Below are 13,869 nucleotides of genomic sequence, written 5' to 3' on the forward strand. Positions count from 1 at the left end.
CACTTTTTTCACAAGGTCTTTAGACTATGCTCGCTTGTCAAAAACTTTAGATGTGAAAGCAACAACAAAGTTATCCAGTTAAATTCGTGCAAGAGCGTATGCGGATACATCATTAAAAATTCTATCCCCGCTTGCGTAGTGCTATCAAATTTTGTTTTACTTATGTATCCCATTCACAATGGTAAAAAATACAATACAAATATATATATATTTTTAATATTTTTAACTTGAAATATATTTTATTTTATTAAAATAAACGTAAGGCAAGGATGCAGCTAAAAACGAAGTGGTAAACAAATTTTTTTTGCGAAGATTTAATTTTTTTTTCACCAAAGAATATAGTGCAACACTATTGCGCATAATTAAAGGACATTTTAGCGCAAGGTTGCACCAAAAGTGCTGCCTTTTTTTTGAATTACTGGATAGTTACTGATAGATACTGGTGTTCTATTCGCTTCACTATAAAGGCGATGATTTCCGTAATTTTGTATGCGGCTACATATACTGTCAGCAATTCGAGTAATTAGTGCTTTCCGAACCACATCCAGAGTTGCTGCTGAAGTTTCAGCCAGTATGCCGCCTATTAGCATCCAGGGTGATGAACTAGCTCGACTGTATAAATTATCAGACTATCAGACCCCCTTTGACACTAAAAAGCTAGAAGAGAGAAAAATGAGCATCACAAAGTGGCAGCAACGGTGGGAAATCTCAACCAAAGGACCATGGACCCATAGACTAACATTCGTGGACACATAGGGAACATGGGGACCTACCTGTACAAATTCCGTTGTGACGTTAGTCCGTATTGTCCAATATGTGCAGAATTGTCCACGCTTTTCAAACATAAGAGAAAAGTTGTAAACAACCTTAGGTGGTAGCTTAACGGTGGAAAATTTGACTGCACTTATGTGTCAGTCCTCCACAAAATGTAAAGCTGTTAGCAAAGCGACAGCTTTAATCATGACAGAACTGAGACATCCCTAACAGATTAGGTGTTAGTCAGTCCGCGCTATAAAGAAGATTTAAAATGTCTTGTCACTCCCACGAAGTAATAACTTATCCGGTGGGCCCGTGGGAGACTCTTGTGTTGGGAGTAGGTTAGGTTTAGCGGATTAAACTTCCGCACTTCGGCTTTCGATGCTTCTCCCTACTATAAAAAATCACTCTGATTTCTATGTTTTAGCTGCTAATGGTACTGCCGGTAAGTCAAGAAATTCTGCATCTGCTTTGCCCTCTGCCCATTGGCAAAACCCGGTTGACACACGTCGCGATGATAAACGGTTACAAAAGCACCTAAACCATGTCGTTCCAATGCTTCACTTAATTGTGTTGACCAAATAGTTTAATTGCACGTAAAAATGTGACATTCAACCTAATATCTGGTGTGTAAATGATTTGCGTCCATAATTCTGGATTTCCTTGCAGCACATACTCCTATCCCTTCGAGAGTTCTGCGCAGCTACCATAATGCCGAAAATACATGTGCAGATATTCTGCATGCAGATCTGCACAAATTTTTCCAGCCAAAATACATTTGTAGTAAATTTTCCAAACAGCTGACGGCAGTAAATTATTGAAATTGAAATTGGAAAATGGAAGTATAAAGAAAAAAAAAGATTGCAACAATTGCTTTTAGTTCGAGCAGCCAAAAAGAAATTAAATAATACTTTAAGTTTGTGCGCATTAAGTGATAGAAAAATACGGGTATGGACGATTCCCATATATACGGAAAATGAGAGAGAACTGCTTGGATTTTTCAATAATTTATATACCCATATAAAAAACAATGACTCCTCTCAGTTCCAATGCAAGTGGAACAATTTAATCTACTTCTAAACTTAATTAAAACGCGTATAACAAAACGATTCCATATACGACGCTCAATACCAGCAGAATGTCGGCTGGCAATAACATTAGTGTAAGTAAATTTTGTTTGTAAATTTTATAATAAACTAGCAGACCACTCCGGCTTCGCACGGGCTTAAATAAACAAAAGTTATAAGTTTTTACACACTTATACACACATACAAATGTATGTACTTTGCCGTTTCTTGCGTGAGTTCATTTAAAAAAAAAAAGTAAAATGAAGAAAATTCGAACATGGAATTATATTTTATTTGCAATGAGCTAAAACTTGATTACGACCTCTAGTCTTTTGTGTCCGTTGTCTTTCTCTCTGAATATGAAGGCGTTGGGAACGCTAAGAGTTCGACGGCCTAGCGCGAGCTTGTATATTACTAATATTTTGTTCTTCAAGCCGCTGCATATGCTCCGTACTCGGCTCTCAAGTGCGTACTTTGCAGGTTTTGAAATTTTGTTCAGCAAGCAGCTGCGAGCGTTCGTAACTCGACTCTCTGGCTCACTTTTTGATACCTGGGAACTATTTCCAGAATGTGGAGATTCTAGCAATAAATATAGTCTATGTTACTCGGGGTGAATGTCGATTTCCAATGGTGAAAGAATTTTTGACAGCACAGTAGTTTTCGAGTTTATTCAATACAAACATACATTCAAGTCTTTTCTCTTTATAATAGTAGTATATGTAGATAAATTTGGCCAAGGGAGTTTGTCGCCAAATGTTGGCTTGGGCTTTCAGAGTAGCAGTATCGACAAATGGTAAAATTTTATTAGAAACATGCGCAGCCATTTTAGATGAACTTCCAGGTATATATTTGGCGCAACCAAATGAACATGAGTAGAGGAAAATAGGCGATTCATTTTACCTCAAGACAGGAATGCCTCATGTTGTAGGAGTTGTTGACGGCAAACATGTACAAATTAAGTGTCCGCGACAATCCGGATCACTGTATTTCAATTATAAGCAATATTTTAGTATTGTGTTATTAGCGGTGTGTGATAGCAAATATACATTCACCGCAGTAGACATAGGGGCTTACGGAAGCCAAAGTGATGGCGGAGTGTTAAAAATCAGTGGTTATGGCAATAGAATGTTAAACGGATCAATATCCTACCAGAAGCAGAAAACCTTCCGCGTAGTGCGGTAAAATTCCCATTTTATTATGCGAGTGATGCTGCTTTTCCGTTGACAAAACATTTAATGAGGCCATATCCGGGAAAGTGTAAAGCTAACAAAGCCCACTTCAATAAATGTTTATCCAGAGCGCGAGTTACAATTGAAAATACCTTTGCCATTTTAGTGGCTAGATGGCGAGTTCTCAATAATTATTTGGATGTGTTTCCCGAAAATGCCAATATATATATAATAGTAAGAGCTACATTAATTTGCCATAATTTTGTAAAGTTTCATAACTCCGAATTCTATTGTCCCAACAACTTCGTTGACGGCGCAAATGAAAGTGGCATTCTAATTGAAGGACAGTGAAGACAATTTGTAGCGCCATTACAACAGAGTACGTTTGATGCCCGAGATCTTCTTAAAAATTATAAATAAGGAAATAATATAATAAATGTGTCGGTTTTACATAACCCGCATTCCTCAAAAATGTTTGCATTGAAATAACAAAAACAACAATAACAAAATAAATAAATAAATAATTTATAGTTTTTTCTATATTTAAAATGCATAGATTTTTATTTAAAATAATTTATGTTATACAAAATTTGAATTAAAAATGTTATAATAGGTATAAACAATTTTATTACATAAAAGAACTTATTGTCTACGATTGGTCAAAATTTGATGGAATGTTTGAGTCATTTGGAGTTGTAACTCGGACTTCTCCACACTTGAGAAATTAGCCGTATCAGCCTGCTTTGCAAGGCTTTCTCTCCGTGCCACCGACCAATATTTCTTCGGCTAATGATGTTACTCTTTGAAAGTCTATATTAGAGCTTTCAATCAATTGTTCAAGTTTGCGCTTTCGTCCAGTCTGTGTATGTGCTGTGTCTGCGGTGAAGTTGTTAAATTTACGCTTTTACAGGCGGATTCACAGAAGTCGCTCAGGAAGGAGTCGTCTCCCCCTATCACCACTGTGTCATAATTGCCTTGTGTTCTGAAACTGCATATATAATAAACAATACAATTATACAAAAACAAGTATACAAAACTTACTTCAAATTGTCCTTTTGAACATCCTTTAAAAACATCAAACATCCACTTCCACGTTTTGTTTGGCGAATCCGCGCCGCTTCCCGATGGTTTTCTTTCAAATCCTTATAAAATGTGTCTCATAATGTTCCCCAACGGACCTTTCGCTTCTCACCTTAAAATATTCAAACATGCATAAATTTGAAGTTTCCATTAGGTTATAAATTTAAAAATTTACCTGGTATATTCAATTTTTCCGACAGCTCCTTAAATTTTGCGTCCCTCAGGAAATCGGTTTGGGTCGGCTTTAGTATAGTATCCCCCGATTTCAGAATGGGTATGGTTGGAAAGAGGACGATCTTCAGATTACGAATATATATAATAGTTGCCGCAGGAGACTTATAGTTTTTGAGATATTCGCATTTAAAGTTGAAAATTTCACAAATTTTATGTGGCGATATTTCGATTATTAGTTAACTTTTAATTTATATAATGCGCTTATTATACACTAATACTTCACTAAATTGTTTCCACATACTTATTTTATATCAATTGGTTTAATATTTGCTTTAAATAAACATTTAAATTTTTGCACAATTTTGTTTATATGCACAATAACCATGTTGACAGATATCAAGTGTTGCCAAATCTACATATTTTACAAACGAATAAAAGTTAATAAAAAATTACATGATTTATAATACATTTATTCCTGTTTCTTGAAAAACCATGATATTGGGTGGACCAGAGTTCTTTTCCAAAAGGGCGGCCGAAGGCCGCAATTGCAGAAAAAAGCAATACGCGAAAGATTATTATTTTTATTTTTATTTGTTTGCTTATGGCAACACTTGATATCTGTCAACATGGTTATTGTGCATATAAACAAAATTGTGCAAAAATTAAAATGCTTATTTAAAGCAAATATTAAACCAATTGTTATAAAATAAGTATGTGGAAACAATTTAGTGAAGTGTTAGTGTATAATAAGCGCATTATATAAATTAAAAGTTAACTAATAATCGAAATATCGCCACATAAAATTTATGAAATTTTCAACTTTAAATGCGAATATCTCGAAAACTATAAGTCTAAGTCAACTATTATATATATTCGTAATCTGGAGATCGTCCTCTTTCCAACCATACTCATTTTTACCCTGAAATCGGGGGATACTATACTAAAGTTTCCCCATCGGTTTTCTCTAACGAAATCAATTAATTTTTCTTCCTTTTTTTTAAAATCGTTTGTGTTTTTTGGGTTTTTTTGTTTATTTTGTTTGTATTCATTGAACAGCTGAGCGCAATTCACTATGCTGCCAGACATTGCTCAAAAATTAAATATTTGAATGTTGTCAGCACCGCCTCTGCGTAGATAAATTAAAATTTCACATGCCATGCAGATCTGCATTGAGGTGCAGAAACCGAACTGCTAAATCAGTACAATTTTTTTCTGCATGCAGAATTCTGCACATGTATTTTCGGTATAAGCGACACCAATTAGGTTTCGTACCTTTAACGTGTCGTATGAGGTTAGAAATATCTGTATGGAAAATTTATTACAATTTGAGTCAAGATGATTTTATTCTATTCAACAATTATTTACATATTGAATGTGTTGAAGTTTCAGTACCCATGACTTGCTAGGCATACACCACTACACATACATAGTTTTTCTGCTTTTACCCGGACGTTACACGGGAAAGAAATTGTTTTTAAGTTGCCACACACTCACACTTTTTTAGAATATACTTTCATATACAGCTTACTTTTATCTTTTTATTACACTTTTCAGATATTTGCAAACTTCGGAAGAAAAACAAAAACAACAAGTAAGGAAAGGCTAAGTTCGGGTGCAACCGAACATTTTATATTCTCGCAATTTATTTAGAGATTTTCGGTAAAAAATTACCCTTAGGCACTGAGTTCTTCATGTTTGATATCAGGGGCCTTGAAAAGTCGTGGTTCGATTTTGACAATTTTTCCACAAGTGAGGTCACAAGTGATGCTCAAATACAGTATTTGTGTAAAGTTTTATTTCGCTATCTTTATCGGTTCCTTATGTATACATTATAAAGCGAACGAATCAGAAGGATTCAAAATTGAGTAATATGGGAAGTAGGCGTAGTTGTGAACCGATTTTGCCCATATTCCACTAGTGTCATCAGGGTGTCAAGAAAATTTTATATACCGAATTTCATTGAAATCTGTTGAGTAGTTCTTGAGATATGGTTTTTGACCCATAAGTGGGCGACGCCACGCCCATTGTCCATTTTGTAAAAAAAATCTCAGTGCAGCCTCCTTCTGCCATTTCTTATGTAAAATTTGGTGTTTCTGACATTTCTCGTTAGTGAGTTAACGCACTTTTAGTCATTAACAACCTAACCTTTGTATGGGAGGTGGGCGTGGTTATTATCCGATTTCTTTCATTTTTGGACTGTATAAGGAAACGGCTAAAAGAAACGACTGCAGAAAGTTTGGTTTATATAGCTTTATTGGTTTGCAAGATATATACAAAAAACCTATTTGGGGGCGGGGTCACGCCCACTTTTTCAAAAAAATTACACTCAAATGTGCCCCTCCCTAATGCGATCCTATGTTCCAAATTTTATTTTCATAACTTTATTTATGGCTTAGTTATAGCTCTTTATGTGTTTTTGGTTATCGCCATTTTGTGGGCGTGGCAGTGGTCCGATTCCGCCCATCTTCGAACTTAACCTTCTTATGGTGCCAAGGAACACGTGTTCCAAGTTTCATTAAAATATCTCAATTTTTACTCAAGTTACAGCTTGCACGGACGGACAGACGGACAAACAGACATCCGGATTTGAGCTTTACTCGTCACCCTGATCACTTTGGTATACATATATAGCCCTATATCTAACTCGTTTAGTTTTATGACTTACAAACAACCGTTATGTGGACAAAACTATAATACTCTTTTATCAACTTTTGTTGCGAGAGTATAAAAAAAAAAAACGATAGTACAACAATAGCGAATCCAGGCGGAGGACTCATAGAAACAGATTAGATTGCTTTAATATACACCAACATTGCAATAATAACAACGTAATGGATGCTTATGGTAAAAAAAAATAAACAGAATTCGGAACAACAAAGCGGAGATAAAGTATTACTCCCATATAGGAAGGTAGCTATACTTGGTATGGGTGCGGGGAATCCTAATCTTCAACACAATACAATTCAAATACAAGTTCAACACAAATTCGAACTAGAATTCGCCGTATGATGGAAGAAGCACTCGTAGTCCTTTGTGTCAGAAAGTAACAAAAATCGTGCAGCTAGAATTACAACACGAAATATACAACAACAACAGGTATTATTGAAATGAATTTAATCGCAAAACTAAAACAAAACAATAATTTTGATATTCTTATTATTTAATAGAGCATGAATATTAGTATTAATACTTGCGCCAAATGGCGCACTGCTTGGAATAGCAGTTTCACTACTTATTTTCGACATGCTAAACACAGCTTCTCCTATGATTCCTTTGGATCTACAATTACACAATGGATAGTATAAATTTTTAACGTTCGCAATAGCACTAAATTTATTAATTTAAATGTAAATTATTGTTAAATTAGCACCTATACACATACAAATGTATGTACGAATATTTGTAACGTAGCAATCGTAATAGTAGTGAAAGCTAAAAATTACAGTTTACTTTGTACTGAAATGCGAAACTTTAAATTAATGAATCTATAATAATAATAAACCATACTAATTTATAAATGTAAATACCTCATGCAATTAAATAAATAAAAATAAAAAACTATAAACTTCTTTTTTATTTCTAAACGAAACGAGGTGACTACTAAAATTTTAGAGAGAAAAATAAATATACGGGCTTATTTTTACTGGTAGCAACTGGAACATAAGATAAGTAACTCTATCCGTCTTGCAGGGAATACACATGTTTTTTTTTTTAAGAAGACGTAATTCATTGTAGAAGCAAATACCAATATTTTGTGAAAAAATTTGGCGTGTAAACAGGTAGGCGTCTTTTTTGGTAATTTTTATTGTAAAAATTAACTAATTTATTTATTTTTATAGAATAAATACAAAGGAAAGTGATTTTAAAGGTAAGTAAACCGATTTGTAGATTGGGGTCATGTTTAGAAGTTGACGTAAGTGAGGAAAGTGAGGAAAGTTCCTGACAGTCATTCAGTTGGGAGTGGCCAGGGACGATTCTTTTGCATGTGGCTCAAGCAGCTCACGACTTCCGGTCTTAGACCAAGTAGCTCTTGGTGGTCAACACACATCCGTTTGGAGGCGAGCTAAGGTGAGAAGGTGAATCCCGCTTATGCGTAGGGTTTGGGACCCACCACATTAAAGCAACAGCCTCGGATGAGAGACCCCAATTTTGATGACGACCACTGCAAAAGAATAAAGGACTACGAATTAGTGCCTCTGCCCAGCAGGTTGATGTCATCGTAAGAATAAAGGCTGACATCACCGCTATCCAAGAAATGCGATGGACGGAAGAAGGTGGGTGCTTGTGACGTATACAAAAGCGGCCATATAACGGAGCGCAAATTTGGTGTTGGAGTCCTGGCAATCACTCCGGTGGATGAACGTCTAGCTACAATCCGTATCAAAGCGAGATTCTTCAACATAGCTCTTATTTGCGCCCACGCCTCGACGGAAAAGAAGGACCATGTGACCAAAAATACTTTCTAAGAGCTTCTGGCCCTGACACGATATCAAAATGGTGCTGGTGATTTCAACGCTAGGGTGAGTAAGAAGGTGTCTTTGGCACAACGGTCGTAAAATCCTACTCGGATCACTATCTTGTAGCAGCTAAGATACTCACCAGCTTCTGTGCAGCAAAGCGCGCACGTCACAAATACAAGGAAGGAATAAAGGTTTTTGTGAATGTTTAGAGTAACATGTAAGCTGAAAGTTACCCGTCTTGCAGGGAAGTGTTTCAAATTGATGATCAGGAATAACCTTTGAAATAATAAACTGAAACAGTTTTGTTAATTCAATATCTGTATTACCTTTAACTAAACTGGTCGAAGGCTTTCGTATATTGCATCCAACACTTCAGGTACGAATAAACCTAAAGTGCTTCTAGAAACACTGGATAAAAACTCCATTGATTTATATGAATCTCCAGTATCATCTTCCTTAACGTAACACACAATTTCGTTTTGAGGGTGATAGCTTCCCGCATTACCGTGTCCCTTTTTTCAGCCGATTTTGCGCACATTTATAAATATGAATATTCTTGTTATTTTGTTAAAGTGCAGTCGTGTTCCATCCTTTTCAATAAAAATAACATGTATATGTACATTTATAAAAAATATCAAAAAGTAGTAATACATATGTATGTGTTTACAAACCTTGTTACTAATAACGGTTTCATCCAGTAAATAAAATTAGGCGTGTTTTATTTGACCAGCAAATTAAACTATTATCTTATTTTGTATGGAAGACTTAGTCAACATAATTATGTTTTCTTGTCATAAGCTATAATAGCTTGCATATTGAACTAGAGGCATTGCCAGTTCATCGCGTTTTTTCATTCACAATAGTTAGGTTTTTTCCAAAAAAAATTAGTTGGCAATAACGGGAAACCCAATTTTGACAGATACAAATGTAAACAAACCAAAATTTTAAATTCTATCGATTCTATCCCGGTTCTAATAATGATTGTAGATTCTTTAAAAGAATATTATATATAGAAAAGCGGTCAACAAAACTTAAATTTGATTTATAAATTTAACCGTGTTTTCTAATAAATTACATATCAGCTGAGAATTCTGGCCCGCATTGATAACGCAATTAATTTTAAAGCGAATATAGGAAATAAGCTAAGTGCGTATTTGTCCATGCTATTGCTTGTGGTGGTCAAATAAAACACGCCTAATACTATGTTTACATATAACGAGATTATCTCCATTTACGAGCTTAACTCGATAATCTGTAATTAAGAAACGATATTTCTCATACAAAATTCCTCTCTTGATAATCCGAGATTATAAAATTATCTAATTTTATACAACTAGATTTTCGATGTTATTCCTAGTTTTATCGATAATTTTGCGAAGAAGAGGAGAAATGTCAAATGAAAATGTAAACAAAAATGGCCGACAGCGAGAGAAACAACAAATACAACACATTTGACAATTGATAATCTCATTTGGCTATATGTAAACGGTTAGACTATCGAACGAGATTAGAACGAGATTATTTTCATATGTAAACATACTATAATAACATGTTTACGTCTATGTGTTTACAAAACTTTTTACTAATAACGGTTTCATCCAGTATTTTCTTTCAACTCATATTTTTTCATTAAATAATTTATTTCTTCTAAAACTTTCAAGGAAGAGAGTATTTTGAGAAGTTTTTTGACGACGGCATCTCTGAAAGTACAATATAATAAAGTTGAATATCAAGTTGTCTGCAGCCTACGTCACGGCTTTCAATTTATGTAAATTTTGACAATTGAATGCAAGTTCTTTCCCATATAACGGCAGTGTAAATAAAAAAATGACATTTTAAAGATTCATTAAGAAAAACATTTTCTTACATTGCTTAAAATACTATTTACACATCAAACTTTTTTTGTATTGAAATAAGGTTTTCGTTGACGCGATATCAATGAAACCATCTCGTTTATTTTCACCACAAACTGCACTCAATGCTTCTTATAATTCGATTAGCTATTATTAGCCATCTAGAATAGTTAAGGGCTTCAAGTTCCATATTAGCTAAATTAGAAGAAAATATACCAGTCCAATAGCGGTCATATTTATTTCAGGTAGTATTGTAGGTATAACGATAAATTCAACTATCGGCCTTGTTAGACAAATTTATAATTGAGATCGGATGGCGCTCGAGAAGCATTTAGGCCCGTAGTTTTTCCGTCTAGATGTAATTAGGGATGCAAACATCGTAAAATGAAACATCGATGGTTCGATGTATCGATGTTTCTTTAAAACCCATCGAAATCAAAAACATCGGCCATTAAAACATCAATACATCGAAACATCGATGTATTTTTGAACTTTTTTAAGTTATTTTAAATTTAGTGTGAAAAGCTAAGGGATACAGAAGCAGAATCATAAATAAATGAAATGTAGTACGCCTTAAGTTGATACATTTTATTTCACTTAGCATTATATATCTGTTAAAGTTTTTTCTCAATAAATAACAGAATTTCAAAACAACGATATGGAAACGATATTGGGTTTAGAAAACAGTCGTTTACTCGGCACTGAAGAGGCTACAATGTGTAAATATTAATAAGCCTATTTATAGAACTCCGGAAACACAGTATTCATGTCAACCCAAACTCTATTGGCTTCTGATTGGTAGGGGTAACAGCAGAGATACACTTTCTCCTCAACCTTTCGTCCCTGTAATTGTAGATAAATTTGACAGCTTACATTTCACCTTTTGGTGGACCAGATGTTTATTCTGGTTCACTCATCCGAAGATTCCGTTGTATCAGCGCGATTAATTTTCTATGAAACAAAAAAAAAAGTATTTCCTTTAGACCTAGCATCTTTAAAATGAAGTAATTTGAATCTCTGATCAAACGCAGTAGCCTACGCCAGAAGTAGGTCCAAGTGCACATTCCCTTAACGAATTCTCCGTATTTTATAAAAATCTTATTCCAATGTAATAAAGCGTATCCAAATAGAGGGTTTCGGGTTGATACCCGAAAAAGTGAGAAGGTGTGAAGTAAATTTTTTATATAAAACATCGACATAAAACATCGTTGAAAGCGACATCGATGCATCGATATTTTTAGATTCGAGACATCGATGGCTAACATCGATTCTTTTTGACGAAAACATCGATGTTTCAAAAACATCGATACACCGTTTGCATCCCTAGATGTAATAAAATATGTCGTAGTGGTAACTAATTTGAATGCAATTGACAGATAAACCACTGCAATGACCTGGGGAGTTCCTCCTCCATCAGACGAAAATACACGACCTTTGGCCTGTATTCACAACAGGCATGATCAGCTAATTCATTCAGCTTTACTGATTTAGATTTGAAATGTCATAATATTACACGCATATTTTAAGGCCATTTATTTCTATATTTTTTAACATAGCAACGCTTAGAACATCAAATAGCGTTTATAAAATGTCGATGGGAGCACCTCTACACATAGCATGAACTTACTGATTTTTCTTGTGTTTAGTTTTTACCTAAAACAGTAACTTTCTAAGGGTATGCCGAAGCAAAACTAAAAAGTAAATAAAAATCGCTCCACCCTAATGCATACCTCTCTAAAGGAGGCCACACCACGGAGCAGTGTATCCACTACTACTTTGATCGTAGCGACCTCTGCTTGAAAGCCACTGCAGTGATGTAGTAGACGAAAGCTGGTGCTGATTAAGAGTTTCCTCCAGAAAACTTCCCCTCACACCTTCCCCCTTTGCTACGATCCATCCGTGCACATTGTTCTTCTTCTCCATCGACTTCTCACTACCCACAAATATATATATACATATATATAAATCGCTTTAAGCGATTATAGCCGAATCCACCAGAGCACGCCACTCATTCCTCCTTTTTGCTTTTTGGCGCCAACTGGAAAAACCAAGTGACGCCAGGTAACTTTCCACTTGGTCTTTCCATCGGAGTGGAGGTCGTCCTCTTCCTCGGCTTCCTCCAGCGGGTACTGCATCGAACACTTTCAGAGCTGGAGTGTTTTCATCCATTCGTACAACATGACCTAGCCAGCGTAGCCGCTGTCTTTTTATTCGCTGAACGATGCCAATGTCGTCGTATAAATCGTACAGCTCCCGTCCCATCTCCTACGGTATTCACCGTTGCCAATGTTAAGAGGACCATAAATCTTCGCAGAAACTTTCTTCCGAAAACCCCAACATTCTTTTTTGTACCGTTTCTACTTTACCGTACCGTAAATCGGTAAAAATCCACGGCTTTTCGGTAAAAAATACAATGTGAAAAGTTTTTACCGAAAAGCATCCATCTATACAAATTGACCAATGGAAGTATTAATTTCTGATCTCTTCTTTGGCATTACTGGCAAAACTTTTGACACTTTTTGTTTGATACGGACTGCTCGACGCTATTTCGCAAATTATTTTAGGGAGATGGCACGATTCCTATTACTTTGGCGATCAGGGGACAACTAATTGCGGTATAAATAGGGAGGCTCTCCAGAGAAGGAATATATGTATATACATATTGTTCATCGGCTTATAGTTTTTGAAATATTTGTATTGTATATTTGTATTTGCGCTTAAAAAATATCCCTAGTCGAGCCGAAGTTTTTTCGCGTAGAACTCCTTTTTGCATTGGCGGCCTTCGGCCGCGCTTAAAAATAACCCTGGTCGAGCCAAAACCAGGGGTGTCCGAAGTTTTTTCGCGTGGAAAGTAAGTAATTTTTCTTAAAAAACTTTAAATAAATGTAGAATTTGTATTTTATTGAAGGTTGGTAATGTAATTTCAAATATTTAAATTGAAAAAAGTGCGTAAAATGTGTTAAAGTGCGTGAAATTGCTTGTTGAAAATTTTGATTTTTTGATCTTTAAAGCCGAATATCTCGAAAACTAGCCGTCTGTGGTACCTATAACCTCATATATTTTTTAATGAGGAGCACTTCTCCTTTCCAACGGTACCTTTGGTTTGTTTACATTTGTATCTGTCAAAATTGGGTTTCCCGCTATTGCCAACTACTTTTTTTTTTGGAATAAACTAAACTATTGTGAATGAAAAAACGCGATAAACTGGCAATGCTTCTAGTTCAATATGCAAGTTATGATAGCTTATGACAAGCCAATATAATTATGTTGACTAAGTCTTCCATACAAAATAAGCTAATAGCTTAATTTT

General features: G+C 35.1%; 2 long non-coding RNA genes across 2 annotated transcripts; one reads left to right on the top strand and one right to left on the bottom strand.

The window, feature by feature from the left end:
* Positions 1–1,593: 1,593 nt before the first annotated feature.
* Positions 1,594–7,895, top strand: LOC128921383 (uncharacterized). The gene is made up of 4 exons (XR_008470845.1): positions 1,594–1,918; positions 5,801–5,837; positions 6,899–7,342; positions 7,414–7,895. It is a non-coding gene; the product is annotated as an uncharacterized LOC128921383 (long non-coding RNA).
* LOC114804490 (uncharacterized) lies at positions 3,623–5,580 on the bottom strand. The gene is made up of 3 exons (XR_008470846.1): positions 4,248–5,580; positions 4,034–4,184; positions 3,623–3,980 (listed from the first exon to the last, which is right to left on the bottom strand). It is a non-coding gene; the product is annotated as an uncharacterized LOC114804490 (long non-coding RNA).
* Positions 7,896–13,869: the final 5,974 nt, after the last annotated feature.

This window comes from Zeugodacus cucurbitae, chromosome 4 (genome assembly GCF_028554725.1).
Source record: "Zeugodacus cucurbitae isolate PBARC_wt_2022May chromosome 4, idZeuCucr1.2, whole genome shotgun sequence".
NCBI lineage: Eukaryota > Metazoa > Arthropoda > Insecta > Diptera > Tephritidae > Zeugodacus > Zeugodacus cucurbitae.